The sequence below is a fragment of the Mastomys coucha genome, unplaced genomic scaffold (assembly GCF_008632895.1).
Source record: "Mastomys coucha isolate ucsf_1 unplaced genomic scaffold, UCSF_Mcou_1 pScaffold14, whole genome shotgun sequence".
Taxonomy (NCBI): domain Eukaryota; kingdom Metazoa; phylum Chordata; class Mammalia; order Rodentia; family Muridae; genus Mastomys; species Mastomys coucha.
The window spans coordinates 109,486,871-109,502,432 of NW_022196896.1; the positions used below are offsets into that span (position 1 = coordinate 109,486,871).

The 15,562-nt window shown below is 37.7% G+C and overlaps 1 long non-coding RNA gene across 1 annotated transcript; it reads right to left on the reverse strand.

The window, feature by feature from the left end:
- Nucleotides 1-902: 902 nt before the first annotated feature.
- Nucleotides 903-13,449, reverse strand: LOC116089261. Its single transcript, XR_004118249.1, has 2 exons — nt 13,376-13,449; nt 903-1,886 (listed from the first exon to the last, which is right to left on the reverse strand). It is a non-coding gene; the product is annotated as an uncharacterized LOC116089261 (long non-coding RNA).
- Between the last annotated feature and the right edge of the window lie 2,113 nt (nt 13,450-15,562).

Here is a 15,562-nt window from a genome sequence, read left to right on the forward strand (position 1 = left end):
TACGAACTTCTACTGGGAGATGCTTTCATATATCATAAGAGAAGCCTAGAATGGAAGCTACTAATTGCATTGGGCTGAATTCTATCCTTCCCATGAAATTTACTGGCTGAAACTTTAAGCTCTAGCACCTCTGAATATGACTTTATTTGAAGATAAGATCCTAGGAGTGAGGTGGATGCTCATAGCCAACCATTACACTGAGCACAGGGTCCCCAATGGAAGAGGAGTTAAAGGACAGAAGGAGCTGAAGGGGTTTGCAACCCCATAGGAAGAACAACAATATCAACCTATCAGAGGCCCCAGAGCTCCCAGAGACTAAACCACCAACCAAAGAGTACACATGAAGGGACTCATCCAGTGGATGGCCTTGTTGGATATCAATGGGAGGAGAGGCCCTTGGTCCTGGGAAGGCTCAATGCCCCATTGTAGGGGAATACCAAGGCAGGGAGGTGGGAGTGGGTGAGTGGTTGGGGGAACACCCTCATAGAAGCAGGGGAGGGGGGATGGAATTAGGGGGCTCCTTGGGTGGGGACTGGGAAAGGGAATAACATTTAAAATGTAAATAAAGAAAATATCGGGCTTATGAGGTGGCTCAGTGGCTAAGAGCACTGACTGCTCTTCCAAAGGTCCTGAGTTCAAATCCCAGCAACCACATACCATCCGTAGTGAGATCGGACACCCTCTTCTGGTGCATCTGAAGACAGATGCAGTAAATTACACTGGAGCAAGCAGGGCCAGCAGAGATCTTGAGATCAACAGCAGCCACATACATGATAGCTCACAGCCATCTGTACAGCTACAGTGTACTCATGCACATAAAATAAATAAATAAAAAATAAATAAATAAGAAAATATCCAATTTAAAAACCGATCCCAAGAGTGCTGATCAACTTAGATTGGTGCCCTTTGGGTGAGCTTTATTCCAATATAACTGGTACTATAGCTAATGGGGGAATTTGGAGATGAGCAAGCATACAGCAGGTAATCACAGGAGTACGAATATGGTTATTCATAAGCCAAAGAGAAATGCCTAGAACAGATTCATCCTTCCTCATCTTTAGGAATAACTAGGCCTGCCAACAGTGTTAGGCCTTCCATCTTTTAGGACAGTGAGGCTGTTCTTTTCCATTGTCAGAACACCCAACCAAAGGCAGTTTGTTAAGCAATCTAGAAAACTAATGACACTCCCAGTCAACAGTGAGTGGACTTTGGGGGCTGGATTGAGCCCATTCTCTGTATAATCCTTGGGGACATGGAGCAGGCAGCTTTCCATGGTAATATTATCTAAAAAGGTCAGGATTAAAAACATTAAAAAATTAAGAAACTCAAATATTCCTCATGTTTGAGCTCATACTACTACAAAATTCAGCTTTTAGGAAAAGGTTAACAGAATTTTCCATGTTGCCCTTAGAGTCTGCTGGAAAATTGTCTTAATTCTATTCAAGGTCATAGGTCAAATATCCTCGATGGTCATAAGCCAAGACTAAACACCTCCATTAAAAAGCCAAAAATCAAGAAAGCAAAGTCCTTCTTTTCCTTTTATCACCCAGTATTACTCTTTGTAATTTTAGCTGTAATGTAGATTAAGGTTTGCAGAAGAAGTTGATAATAGACAAGGATTTATCATCCAAGCTTGGGACACTCAATGTTGGCATTTTGACATTAGAAAATCCTCACAAGCCGTGATAGTCTCTGGTAGGCTAATTCATCGGTGACTAGGTACTGTTTTGGATCACAAATATTGCAGACAGTTAAATTTTAGCCTTGGATATGAAGCACCCAGGTAGAGATGGGCATGGTGGTACATAGCTCTAATTTCAGCACTTGAAAATGAGGCACAAGAGGATCTGGCACTTTCAGTCGTCTTCGGCTGCATGAGAGTCCATCTGAAGAAGGATAAGTGGAAGACAGAGTAAAGAGAAGTCATGAAATTTGGCTTTAATACTACATCATTTTGACCCACATCCAAATACTCTATGGCAAGCTACATAAAGTCTAGAGTTCACCCAAGGACGGATATTGAGAAGTGAAAGAGCACTTTCACAATTTAGACAGCATCACGATAAGCCACTCTCTAGATTATCCAAAGAGCACCATTTTTAAAAGCCAAGAACGATTCCACTAGACCAGACTGTTTTAAGGGACTGCATTACCGAGAGACAATTTGATTAGACATGCTTCTCTAATCCTCTCCACGAACAGTGGGAACACACTTCCTAGGAAGCCAAATTGACTCTGTCATCCCCTGCCCATGCAGCAGCTGTTTAAATTCACAGCCAGCCTTTAAGGAAGAGTTATAAGTCATTCGGAATTGCCTGTGATCGATAAATGTGGAGATGTGCCCCATCTCTGGAATTGCTTTGTCCAAATTGAAGCACCTCTCAAAGAAACATCGGTGACCTCATTTCATACAAGTCAAGTATTGCCCTACCCACTGAGCATATTTTACTCTCATTGCAAATGTTCCCCTTAAGGAGCCAGATGGAGGTCTGCAGGAGCTGGCCTGCTATAAAGGTGAAGAATTCTCTGTGTGCATCAGCTGACACACAGCAGAGTGACAATCTACCTGAAGTAAATTAGCAAGTGACACAGAACTGTCCCTGGATGTACATGTGGCCAGTGTTGCCCAGCTGAGCTGTCAAGGTACCTGGTTGAAACACTCATAAAAGCTGGCTCTCCCTGGAAAGAAATGGTCAATGTTGTGTTACACAGCCATGAACTTCAGGCCCATCATTTCCCGAAGAAGGTCAGAAACAAAAGCCAGGCTATTAAACACCCAGTGAGAATGTGTCTGAACATTCAAGAACATTCAGTAGGATTGAATGTGAGTGTGAAGAAGGGAGGTGATACAAAGCAGGGATAGCCATCATCCGGTGGGGGTCATTGTGGTACAAAGCAGGGCCACCATCTTCCAGTTTGGCCAGTAAAAATTTCTCTCCTACGAATGAAGTCAAAATCATATGGAAATAAGAAGACGGGGAAAACACACTTTAAATATGTGTCAGTAACTGTGTGCGACACATACCTGTGACCCTAGCACCTGGGGCTAAGGCTGTAGAGTGGAAAGTTGCAGATGATCTTTGATTATCAGCTATGGAAGGAGGCACTTGTAATCCCAGCACTTAGAAGGTTAAATTAGGAGGATTGCCAGTGTAAGACAAGATCTCCTATATGCCCAGATAGCCTTGAACTTCCCATATAGCTAAGGATGACTTTGAATTTTTCTGATTATCATACCTTGTTATTCTGACTATCTTGAAGTTGTATAAAGTGCTAGGTCTCAAAACTGGGACTATATGAGTGGTAGGCAAGCCCTCTAGTAACTGAGTTATAACTCTTATTTATCTTACAAATACTGAAATGATAGGTTATGAGAGGATAACTCTTTTAAAATAACTATTTTAAATTTCTTTGACACTAATTTTTTACTTATTTGATCTGATGTGATTGGAATTATTTTAACACCCTTTGTGTTGGAAACTTTTATAAGCTTTTCAAGACTAGCAGAAATTATAGAATGCTATAGAGTGTTAGCTAATTAGGTCCTTTTGGGTTTTTTAGAAGTTACTATAGAAACAGATTTTACAAAGGTTGCACAGATACTAAAGAAAATTGTGTGTCTGGGTGTTTACATTACCAATCCAATAAATTAATCAGAAAATACAAATATGATGTTATTTATATTTAAGCAACTTCATTAAAAACGGCAAATTTTGAGTGACATAATTGGCCTCCTCAGGCAACTGCACATACATGTGCACACACAAACACACACACACACACACACACATACTCACATACACACAGAAGTAAAATAAACCTATAAAAGATATCTCATGTTTATAGTGCTTTAGTAAATTCCATATTAATTTTAGCAAATATTTATGTGTGTTTGATTAGAATTTTCATCTAAAATTTTTATAGTAATTTTATTGAATTGTGAACCATTTCCTATTATAAGGGTTTTAAAATATTACTTGAATGAAATTTTCTTGTAGCTCTTGATTCTATTTTTAAAATCCCTAATATTCACAATATAGAATTTTTCTTTTAAGATTTTGAATTATAGTATTGTTCCTATTTTTGCACTAAACCTCTTTTAATATAAATTCATCTTTTGTTACTAATAATTTCTATACTTTGATTTGAGACTTTGAGTTTCAGTTAGGAGATTTAATTAATTTCCTCATTATTATAATCACTTAGTTCTAAGCTGACATCTTTCCTTCTAATTATTCATTCATATATTTTAATATAGGAACATCATGTATTGTTTTTCATTGTTTTGCTAAAAATCAAGTCATGCATTTGAAGGTCTATATGTGCTCTGTATGTGGATGATAATTTTAATAGTTCCCCTGCATGTTTCTCCAGAGTACTCCTTAACTTACATTTATCTAACTGTTAAAGGTCATAAGTGGACACTCATCTTTGATCTTCTTTACATGACATAGATTAGTGTATCTTTTCTTCTACATCTGTTAATCTACTTGAAATTTTAGATGAAGAATGTTCTACTTGTCTCCTGGCATGGAACTTTGATGTGAGTTTTCAGACTTTTTTCCTAAATCAAATTTTTCTTCCTTAAAATGAGTATCATGCTTTCTTATCCCAACCTCCAGCCTCATGTATACCATTGTGTGTTTCATTTTCCTATCTGATCCAGGATGCTAAAAGATGTCAGCTCTGAGAACTGCTAATAAGTATCTATTCAAAGCTGATACCTGGGTGGGGCTGTTTCAGACTCCCCCAGTTCTTCTGGCTAACTCCACACTCACAGTACCTACCACTCCCTCTCAGCAGATAAACTTCTCCCCCACTTCTCAGGCATTGCAGTTTGCTTCTGTTACTGTGATAAACACCATGATCAAAACCACCCTGGAGAGGTACGGGCTTATTTCATCTTCCTGGCTTATCATCAAGGGGAAACAAGGCTGGAACTCAAAGTAGAAGCTTACAGCAAAAGCCACTGAAGAATGCTCTTACTGACTTACTCTCTGGTTCAGCTACCTCTCAGGCTGACCTGGCTAGAGATGGTGCTGCCCACAGTGGGCAGGGCCCTTCTTCATCAATCAACAATCAAGAAAATGCCCACAGACATGTGCACAGGCCAATCTGATGGAGTCAGTTCTTCAGTTGAAGTTTCTTTCCCTCCAGTATATTAAGCAGACAACCAAGGGTAGCCACTGCATTGGTAAAGTTAAAAACAGCAGAAATGCTTTCTAAGGGCCTTCTAACTTCTGTACTTTCTTATAATTCTTTAGTGAGTAACCTCCCACTAGTCTCGCATGTATTCATGTATATGACAAACCACTGAATTTTATTATCCTCTCTCAAATAAAAAAGACTAAATTTAGAAAACATTCTGCCTTATGTGTAATATCAAAGATAATAAAACAATAAGGTATTCTTTTGTTTGAAGTGTTGTTTGTTATTTTCTAGAAATGGGATCAGGTGGCCTTGAATGGCATGTAACCACACACATCCTTGGAAATGTCTATCTCTGTGCTTCCATCTCCTGAGTACTGTGATTGCCAGCATTAGCCACACTCATCTTTATATTTTTATTAGATATTTTCTCTATTTACATTTCAAATGATATCCCCTTTCCTGGTTACCCCTCTGAAAAAAACAAAAACAAAAACAAAAACAAAAAAAAAAAACAGTTCCCTCTCCTCTCCCTCTGTTCACTAACCCACCCTCTCCCATTTCCTGGCCCTGGCATTCCCCTACACTGGGGCATAGAACCTTCCCAGGACCTAAGGCCTCTCCTCCCATTGATGACCGACTAGGACATCCTTTGCTACATATGCAGTTGGAGTCATGAGTCCCACCTTGTATACTCTTTGGTTGATGGTTTAGTTGCTGGAAGCTCTGAGGGTACTAGTTAGTTCATATTGTTGTTCATCCTAAGAGGCTGCAAACCCTTCAGCTCCTTGGGTCCTTTCTCTAGCTCTTTCATTGGGGACCCTGTGCTCAGTCCAATGAATGGCTGTGAGCCTCTACTTCTGTATTAGTCAGGTACTGTCAGAGCCTCTCAGGAGACAGCTATATGAGGCTCCTGTCAGCCACCACTTGCTGGCATCCACAATAGTATCTGGGTTTGGTGATTGAATATGGGAAGGATTCCCAGGTGGAGCAGTCTCTGGATTGTCCTTCCTTCATTCTCTGCTCCATAGTTTGTTTCTGCAACTCCTTCCATGGGTATTTTGATCAAAGTATCCACTCTTTGGTCTTCCTTCTTCTTGAGTTTCTTGTGGTTTGTGGATTGTATCTTGGGTATTCTGAGCTTCTGGGCTAATATCCACTTACCAGCAAGTGTATACCATGTGTGTTGTTTTGTGATTGGGTTACCTCACTCAGGATGATATTCTCCAGAGCCATCCATTTCCCCAAGAATTTCATAAATTCATTGTTTTTAATAGCTGAGTAGTACTCCATTGTATAAATGTACTACATTTTCTGTATCCATTCCTCTGCTGAGGGACATCTGGGTTGTTTCCAGTTTCTGACTATTATAAATAAGGCTGCTATGAACATAGTGAAGCATGTGTCCTTATTACATGTTGGAGCATCTTCTGGGTAGATGCCTAGGAGGAGTATAGCTGGGTCCTCTTGTAGTACCATGTCCAATTTCCTGAGGAACCTCCAAACTAATTTCCAGAGTTTTTATACCAGCTTGCAATCCCACCATCAATGAAGGAGTGTTCCTCTTTCTCCACAACCTCACCAACATCTGCTGTCACCTGAGATTTTGATCTTAGCCATTATATTATAACTGGTGTGAGGTGGAATTTCGAGGTTGTTTTGATTTGAATTTCCCTGATGACTAAGGATATTGAACATTTCTTTAGGTGCTTCTGAGCCATTTGCTATTCCTCAGTTGAGAATTCCTTGTTTAGCTCTGTACTCTATTTTTTAATAAGGTTATTTGGTTCTCTGAAGTCTACCTTCTTGAGTTCTTTGAATATATTGGATATTAGCACTCTATTGGATATAGGATTGATAAAGATCTTTTCCCAATTTGTTAGTTGCTGTTTTGTCCTATTGCCAGTGTCCTTTGCCTTACAGAAGCTTTGCAACTTTATGAGGTCTCATTTGTCAATTCTTGATCTTAGAGCATAAGCTACCGGTGTTCTGTTCAGGAAATTTTCCCCTGTACCCATGTATTTGAGGCTCTTCCCCATTTCTTTTCTATTAGTTTGAGTGTATCTGGTTTTATGTGGAGGTCCTTGATCTACTTGGACTTTAGCTTTTTACAAGGAGATAGGAATGGATCCATTTGCATTCTTCTACATGCTAACCGCCAGTTGAGCCACCACCATTTATTGAAAATGCTGTTGTCTTTTTTCCACTGGATGGTTTTAGCTCCTTTGTCAAAGATCAAGTGGCCATAGGTGTGTGGGTTCATTTCTGGGTCTTCGATTCTATTCCATTGATCCACCTGCCTGTCACTGTACTAATACCATGCAGTTTTTTTTTATTGTTGAGAATATTTTTTGCTATCTAGGTTTTTCTTATTCCAGATGAATTTGCAAATTGTTCTTTCCAACTCTGTGAAGGATTGAGTTGGAATTTTGATGGGGATTGCATTGAATCTGTAGTTGCTTTCGGCAAGATGGCCACTTTTACTATATTAATCCTGCCAATCCATGAGCATGGGAGACCTTTCCATCTTCTGAGGTCTTCTTCAATTTCCTTCTTCAGAGACTTGAAGTTCTTGTCATACAGATCTTTCACTTGCTTAGTTAGAATCACACCAAGGTATTTTATAATATTTGTGACTATTGTGAAGGGTGTTGTTTCCCTAATTTCTTTCTCAGTCTGTTTATCCTTTGTGTACAGGAAAGCCACTGATTTGCTTGAGTTAATTTTATATCCAGCTACTTTGCTGAAGTTGTTCATCAGGTTTAGGAGTTCTCAGGTTAAATTTTTGGGGTACTATCATATCATCAGATAATAGTGATAATTTGACTTCTTCCTTTCCAATTTGTATCCCTTTGATCTGCTTTTATTGTCTAATTGCTCTGGCTAGGACTTCAAGTACAATATTGAATAGGTAGGGAGAGAGTGGGCAGCCTTGTCTAGTCCCTGATTTTAGTGGGATTGCTTCAAGTTTCTCTCCATTTAATTTGATGTTAGCTACTGGTCTGCTGTATATTGCTTTTACTATGTTTAGGTATGGGCCTTGAATTCCTGATCTTCCCAAGACTTTTATCATGAAGGGGTGTTAGATTTTGTCAAATGCTTTCTCAGCATCTAATGAGATGGTCATTTTTTTTTCCTTTGAGTTTGTTTATATAGTGAATTCTGTTGATGGATTTCCATATGTTGAACCATCCCTGCATCCCTGGAATGAAGCCTACTTGATAATGATGCATGATTGTTTTGTTGTGTTCTTGGATTTGGTTTGCAAGAATTTTATTGAGTATTTTTGCATTGATATTCATAAGGGAAATTAGTCTGAACTTTTCTTTATTTGTTAGATCTTTGTGTGGTTTAGGTATAAGAGTAATTGTGGCTTCATAAAACAAATTGTAGAGTACCTTTTGTTGCTATTTTGTGGAATAGTTTGAGGAGTATTGGTATTAGGTCTTCTTGGAAGGTCTGATAGATCTCTGCTCTAAACCCATCTGGTCCTGGGCTTTTTTTGGTTGAGAGACTATTAATGACTGTTTCTATTTCCTTAGCAGATATGGGACTGTTTAGATAATTTATCTGATCTTGATTTAACTTTGGTACCTGGTATCTGTCTAGAAAATTGTCCATTTCATCCATGTTTTCAAGTTTTGTTGAGTATAGGTTTTTGTAGTAGGTTCTCATGATTTTTTGGATTTCCTCAGTTTCTGTTGTTATGTCTCCCTTGTCACTTGTGATTTTGTTAATTAGAATACTGTCTCAGTGTCCTCCAGTTATTCTGGCTAAGGATTTATCTATTTTGTTGATTTTCTCAAAGAAGCAACTCCTGGTTTGGTTGATTCTTTGTATAGTTCTTTTTGTTTCCATGGTTGATTTCAGCCCTGAGTTTGATCATTTCCTGCAGCCTACTCCACTTAAATGAATTTGTTTCTTTTTGTTCTAGATGTTTAAGATGTGCTGTCAAATTGCTGGTGTATGTTCTCTCCAGTTTCTTTTTTGAGGCACTCAGAGCTATGAGTATTCCTTTTAGGACTGCTTTCATTGTATCCTATAAGTTTTCATATGTTGTGGCTTCATTTTCATTAAACTCTAGAAAGTCTTTAATTTCTTTCTTTATTTCTTCCTTGACCAAGTTACCATTGAGTAGGGTGTTGTTAAACTTTCATGTGTATGTGAGCTTTCTATTGTTCACCACACTCATCTTAAAACATCAGGTTTAGGCATCCATTCATAACTATAGCATTTGATATTTGGGACAGCCACTTAAATAATTATAAGTCTTTTGAAATAAGCAGTTTCTAGAAAAGGTTAGGTAAAGTTATTGAGTTACTCTCAGCTATGGTAGTATGACCTTCCTATGATAATCTTGCTTGCCTGAAAGTCCTTATGTCTTCATGCATGTGCTTTGAAATGCTTCCTAAAGAAAACACATTGACTTGGATTTGCTTTTATGTGATGCAGCAGAGGAACAGTTGGTCTCTACATGAAACCAACTTGAATATGGGATTATAACTGTGGAAGGTGAGGGAGGACCATATGGGAAATCATTATAGTTTTGAAATTATCATCTTAATAACATATTAAGATACTACTTTCTAACAATTACACAAATGGATATGAAACCAATTTAGTAAGTAATCTCTATCTGCTCTAATGTCCAAAATTTCTTCTAAAGCACTTGAATGAACAAGTGCTCATCTTTGAATAATCTTCATACAGTGCTTCTCTGAGAAGACATTTAAAGAAGCTGAATTTAAGCTGATGAAAACTGGTCCTAAGAATGTGAGTATCACCCTCATTTGCTTTAGTTTTTCTGAATACAGAAAAATTTTATATGGATATGTGACTTAATTGTAAAAAATGCTTGGAATCCCATAGAATTTTTTTCTGACTTACATACAGATAATCAAGTCCACTTCAGCTCTATTGACAACTGCTCTAAACTATGGTAAACAGTGGGACTTGCTGAATCAAGCTTGTGACTGAGCATCATTGGAAGAAGGTATTTATTTCTGTTACTGCTATATGCCATGTTGGTTTCTGTACTGAAGGTGTCTGACATACCTACCCCCTTTCATCTAACTAAGACTTTCTTCTGTAGCCCCAAGGTCTCAGATCTGTTGACTAAACTAATACACAGTGCACAGTGCTGTGAGAAACAATGCCAGATGATATTTCTTTATCATCTCATCCCACCAAAAACCTTAAATTTGTAGAGTTTGTATTTGTCTCACACTTCTATTATTAACTTGATTTTGGGGAAATATTTTAAAAATTGTGTTTGCACATTTTTTAGTGTGATCAATTAGGACGTAATTGCAATACATGTTGAACTGCACTACATAGAAACCTTCATCATGCTGATAAGTTTCACTGCTTAGCACAGTCTAGACAATGTCCTCAGACTGCAAATAAGTGTCCATTTCCATCTCTACCTTGTGGAAATTTTCCAGCTCAGTGCTCATAGCTCTTTTGAGATAAGGTAAGATGATAAACACCTGGCTTAAGAGGTCACAGAGACATTAGGATACACCTCTTACGCAGGTGCCAGTGACTTAGTATAAATCACTTTTGGCTTAATGGCAATCTAGGCCACTTCAGTTCAGACAAGCCCTGCCCTCTCTGCAGCCCCCTGCTTATATGAGAAAATTGCAAACATCTTCAGTAATTTGGGAAGAGTTCTTATGCCCACTTGATGCTTTGTACTTTCATGCTGGGAGGCCTATCTATAGATTTCTCCAAAGTTTAGCCATAGAGTTCTTCAAAGTTCCCAATAGTCCATGCTGTTTAAAGAGTCTTGCTGGTGTGTGGATAAAGATGACTCACAAATGCCCACATATTCCTATTAGCCTCACCTCATGAGGCTTTCCCTGAGAGTGTGGTTGTCTTACAGGAGCAAAATATAAAGAGATCCATCCACAATGACAGTTTGAAGAAAACACTTTACAATCAATATTTTCTTGACGTGACTCATTTTCTTCTGAGATCTATGTTCACTCTTTATAACTATTGATATCCACAGAATTGGTAATATATTGTCTCTGAACTTCTTGTTTGATATTATCACAGTCTGGAATTAGTGTTGTAGTCCAATAATAGAATTGTTGCAAGCATTTTATCTTTCTTTTTATGCTTCATGCACATGCTTATTTGAAATTTATTGAATTTACAACCTTCAGATAGGATGCTTATTATCCAATATCTTCATTTACAAATATTTAAATAGACATAAATGTCTCCTTAAAATAACAATTACATGTATGTCCCAAACATTAAACTCTGTAGGATTCTTTCTTAAGTTTTTGGCAGGCCAATTATTAGAATTGAGAATTCAATATGAAAAGATTGCTCAATTCTGAGCATGTATGAGGATGAGTGACCAAATAAAAGTCATGTGTACTGCCACGTTTATGTGGAGAAAGGATACACAACTTTAGCTGGCTAGCTAGACTAGGAAAACTGGCCAGCTCCAGCTTTAGTAAGAGAGTGGCCAAAAAAGACACCCATGTCAGTATCTGGTCTTATGCATGTACCAACATATATGTATACCACTCACATGCAACAGAGAGAGAGAGAGAGAGAGAGAGAGAGAGAGAGAGAGAAGAGAGAGAGAGAGAGAGAAATTCAAATGACCTGCATTTTGTACTCTTTCACACCACAATTCTGTATGTCTCTTAGTTGCTATCTTCAACGTGTGCTAATCCCTGAGCTTTCCCTGTTTTTTGAGATTCCTTAGCCAGTTGTGACCATGTTTCTTTCTCCTTGTTCTCTGTGAAAACTTCTCATTAGTAATATATATATATATAATTTTGTACATAAAAAGCTGTGTAATCATAATACTAAAAATGTGTAAGCTATATTATACATATACAGAATGTTGATACATTAGCAAGACTTTTCATTATCAACATCTTTCTAATACAAAATGCACACATCAGCTTAGAAATTCCAGAATTTTTTAGATAGTGTTTATGGAGACAAATGAAATTCACAGTGCATTGATGAGAAAAAGTTTATCCTCCACAGCATAAAATTATATCAAGATAGCTATAAAATGTATATAGTAAATGATGTGTATGGGATTCCAAATAATTTACATAAATACTGGACCCTCAAGAAGGAGAAGTTAAATATGTGTTCTGCATGGTGACTTCATTCTGAGAAGGACAGTGTAGGACAGGGAGGCAGATATGAATGTAGAGTTTCAATAGAGAAGCCTAAGGACCACTTCCTTCAGCAGGTGATCAAAGTCAACAATGAGCAGTGATTGGTCATGCATCCTTGGTATGATGCATGTGAACTGTGGGCTAGAGAGTAAACTAGTATTAATACTAGTTTACTAGTATTTTAGAATGCTTACTGAAGTATATGAGTTAGCTTCAACATAACAGAAATACTTCCATAGTCTATGACCAGACCTCATGGAAAACAAGATTTTAGTTTTGGTTTTTGATCTCTTATCAAAGAGATAATACATTCTGGTTTTGTTTGCTTGCTTTTGTTTATTATTTTTTGTTTAAGATAGGATCTCTGATAGCCCAGGCTAGCCTCAAATATGCTATGTAGCAGAGGATGACCTCGAACATCTCATCTTCTTGCCTACACTTCCTAACTGCTAGGTTTACCAATGTGTACTACTATGTGTGGTTTATGCAATGCTGGATCAAACTCAGAGTTTTGTTCAGACCAAGCTAGCACTCTCTCAACTGAGCTACATCCTGAGCCCAAAGATAGCAAATTCCTTATAAACTGAAAGGTTCATTCTCATAAAAGTTCAATAAGACAAGCATCTACTATGAACTACTAAGAATGCACTTTCTGTCACTTATTAGACAACAAAGTCTAAAGGTCAGGTCTAAATTTCTCTACAAGTGACAATTATAAAGATGAAAACAAGCAATTTGTCCTCTCTTGAAGCATTTTCTCTGTCCAATCACATTAGGGCAGTGACAGGCCTGTGAATGGACAAGAGTGGGGTAGGGGGCAAGAACTTGAGGAGGAAAAAGGGTAACGAGCAGGAAGGGGCGGAGCTTCTTCACGGAGGCAGAGGAAGATGACGATTCAGACCCTGCGTGGTTATGACAACCAAGCTAAGATTTTTACAAAATAGATTCATTGGGTCAAAACATTGTCGTTATCATTTGGCACTGAAATTATTGTATTGGCATCTTGAAATTGTGATCTTATTATTATATAAACCTGATTAGATAAATAAGCCATAAGAGTCATGTTTTACCAGGTACTAGGCGCTAGATGAATGATTCTGGGGGTGTGCAAAGCGTTGCATGTGAGCGAGATGTTGCTGCTAGCTGGGAGAAAATAATGAGAACTCACCGGGACTTAAAGTTGAGGACCTACGGTAACGGCAATAGAATGTGGACCGGCAAGAAAGAGTTTGCGGGGTTGATTCATTTTTTTAAATAATCCCGCAACAATCCTCTTATAAGTATGTAGCCTAAGTCACTCCTAAGACTTTAACTGTATCTGTTACTTACTTTACTAATGCTGCTTTGGTTCTTCAATATTATTTTATATTGAAGAAAACAATCTCCCTCTGCAATATGTTGAAAGATTAAGCTAGAATGGTCAGTTTGTTATATGTGGTCACATAATTATGGAGCGTTGGTTATAAGAGTTCAATGTGTTGTGAACGTCTGTTTCTCAGTTTACAAAGTGCTCTGGTTTGGTTCATTTTCAACCCCCCATCACATCTTCTTGTAGCTTCCAACCTTGGTATATGGATCCAAAGACAAACTCTTACAACTCAAAATAAAAAGAGTGAAACTTTTATTTTATCTCTACTAGTCATTGAAAGAGAAAAAATGAGAATGTGAAAAAGGAGGAGGGAGAGAGGAAAGGAAATTGGGGGGATCTAAGAGAGATTAAGAAGAGACAGCAAAAATGATGGAATGCAAATGGGAAGAGTCAAATCACTCCAGAAGTGTAACAGCACACATTTTTGACAAAGCCATCCACACCAAATATGAGTGCCTAGACTCATGAGTGGTCCTACTTTAGCTTTGGAAACTCAACAGAGTTTTGCTACTCATACAGCATGAATTCTTGTCTAGTGAGCTTTTATAATCTTAGAATCAAAACCAAAATCATTCAGATTTCAAACAGCCATATTTCCCCAGAATCTGACCATTTATTTAATTGCTATGTGAATCTTTATAGCTACTATATTTGTATCCTTTTTACATATGTGAATGTACATAGGCAGGGAATTATTACCTATAAAATTATTTTTAGAGGTAAAGAAGATAATTATGTTGGTAAGCTGTTTGTTCTTCAAGAATGAGGACAAAAGCTTCATCCCTAAAACTCTTGTACAAAAGGTAAGAGTGTGCACTTGTAAACCCAGTGCCAGGAGGAATAGGACTATCTCTGGGGCTTGCTGGACAACTTGTATAGTCAAAGTGGTAAGCTCTGTGTTCAATAAAGAGATGGCTCATAGAATAAGGGCACTGACTGTTCTTCCAAAGGGTCTGGGTTCAATTCTCAGCAACCACATTGTATCTCACAGTGGTCTATAACTTCAAGATCTGACACCCTCACACAGACACACATGCAGGCAAAACACCAATGCACATAGAATAAAAATAAATAAATTAGAAAGAGGGGGTAGAGGGAGAGGGAGAGGGAGAGAGAGAGAGAGAGATTGAGAGTCCTTGTATCAAAAGAGTGAAGAACTCAAAGTTAGGTGGGCATGTAAATGAGGGTGGAAAGAGGAGTTGCAATAAGAAAGCGAAAAGGACCAAAATCTTAAAGAATTAATTAAAATATTAAGAATCAAAATGGAATGTGTTTGAGAAAGACATGTAATATCAACCTCTGGCTCCCCCACATAGAAGCGCACAGCTGTGCATGTGTTTTCATATACAAAGCATGCATAAACATACATTTAGTCTGGGAATTTTGAGAATTTGATCAGATAATACATGACTGGGCCGTAAGTCAGATTTAACAAGAAAATCACATAGAATCTTCTGACCTCCTTTATTCAATATTTCCAACAATGAGCTTGGCTGAAAGCCTGCTTCTATCAAAATTTCAGATTCTATAAAGTTAAATAATGAAAGCAAGTGAGAGTTTATAGATGACAAGTTGTAAGAATCTAAAAGTCTAAGCTCTTTACGGCACTCTTATGCATATAAACATGAACACTTCTTCAAGAATAACTATTTCCTGACTATTCTCTGAAAAATTCAAGTATGCAGCTCTCTACCCTAGGATAGTGTTTCCATTTTATTATCACTTAAAGAAAAGTGAATGCATCCATGCTCTCTCACTCTTGTCTGATTTAAAAAAAAAAGAAAACTAATGCCATAATATATTGAGCAGACTTCCATTTTAAAATGTTCCTTTATACATTGAGAATTTTTTATTAGATATTTTCTTTATTTACATGTCATATGATCAT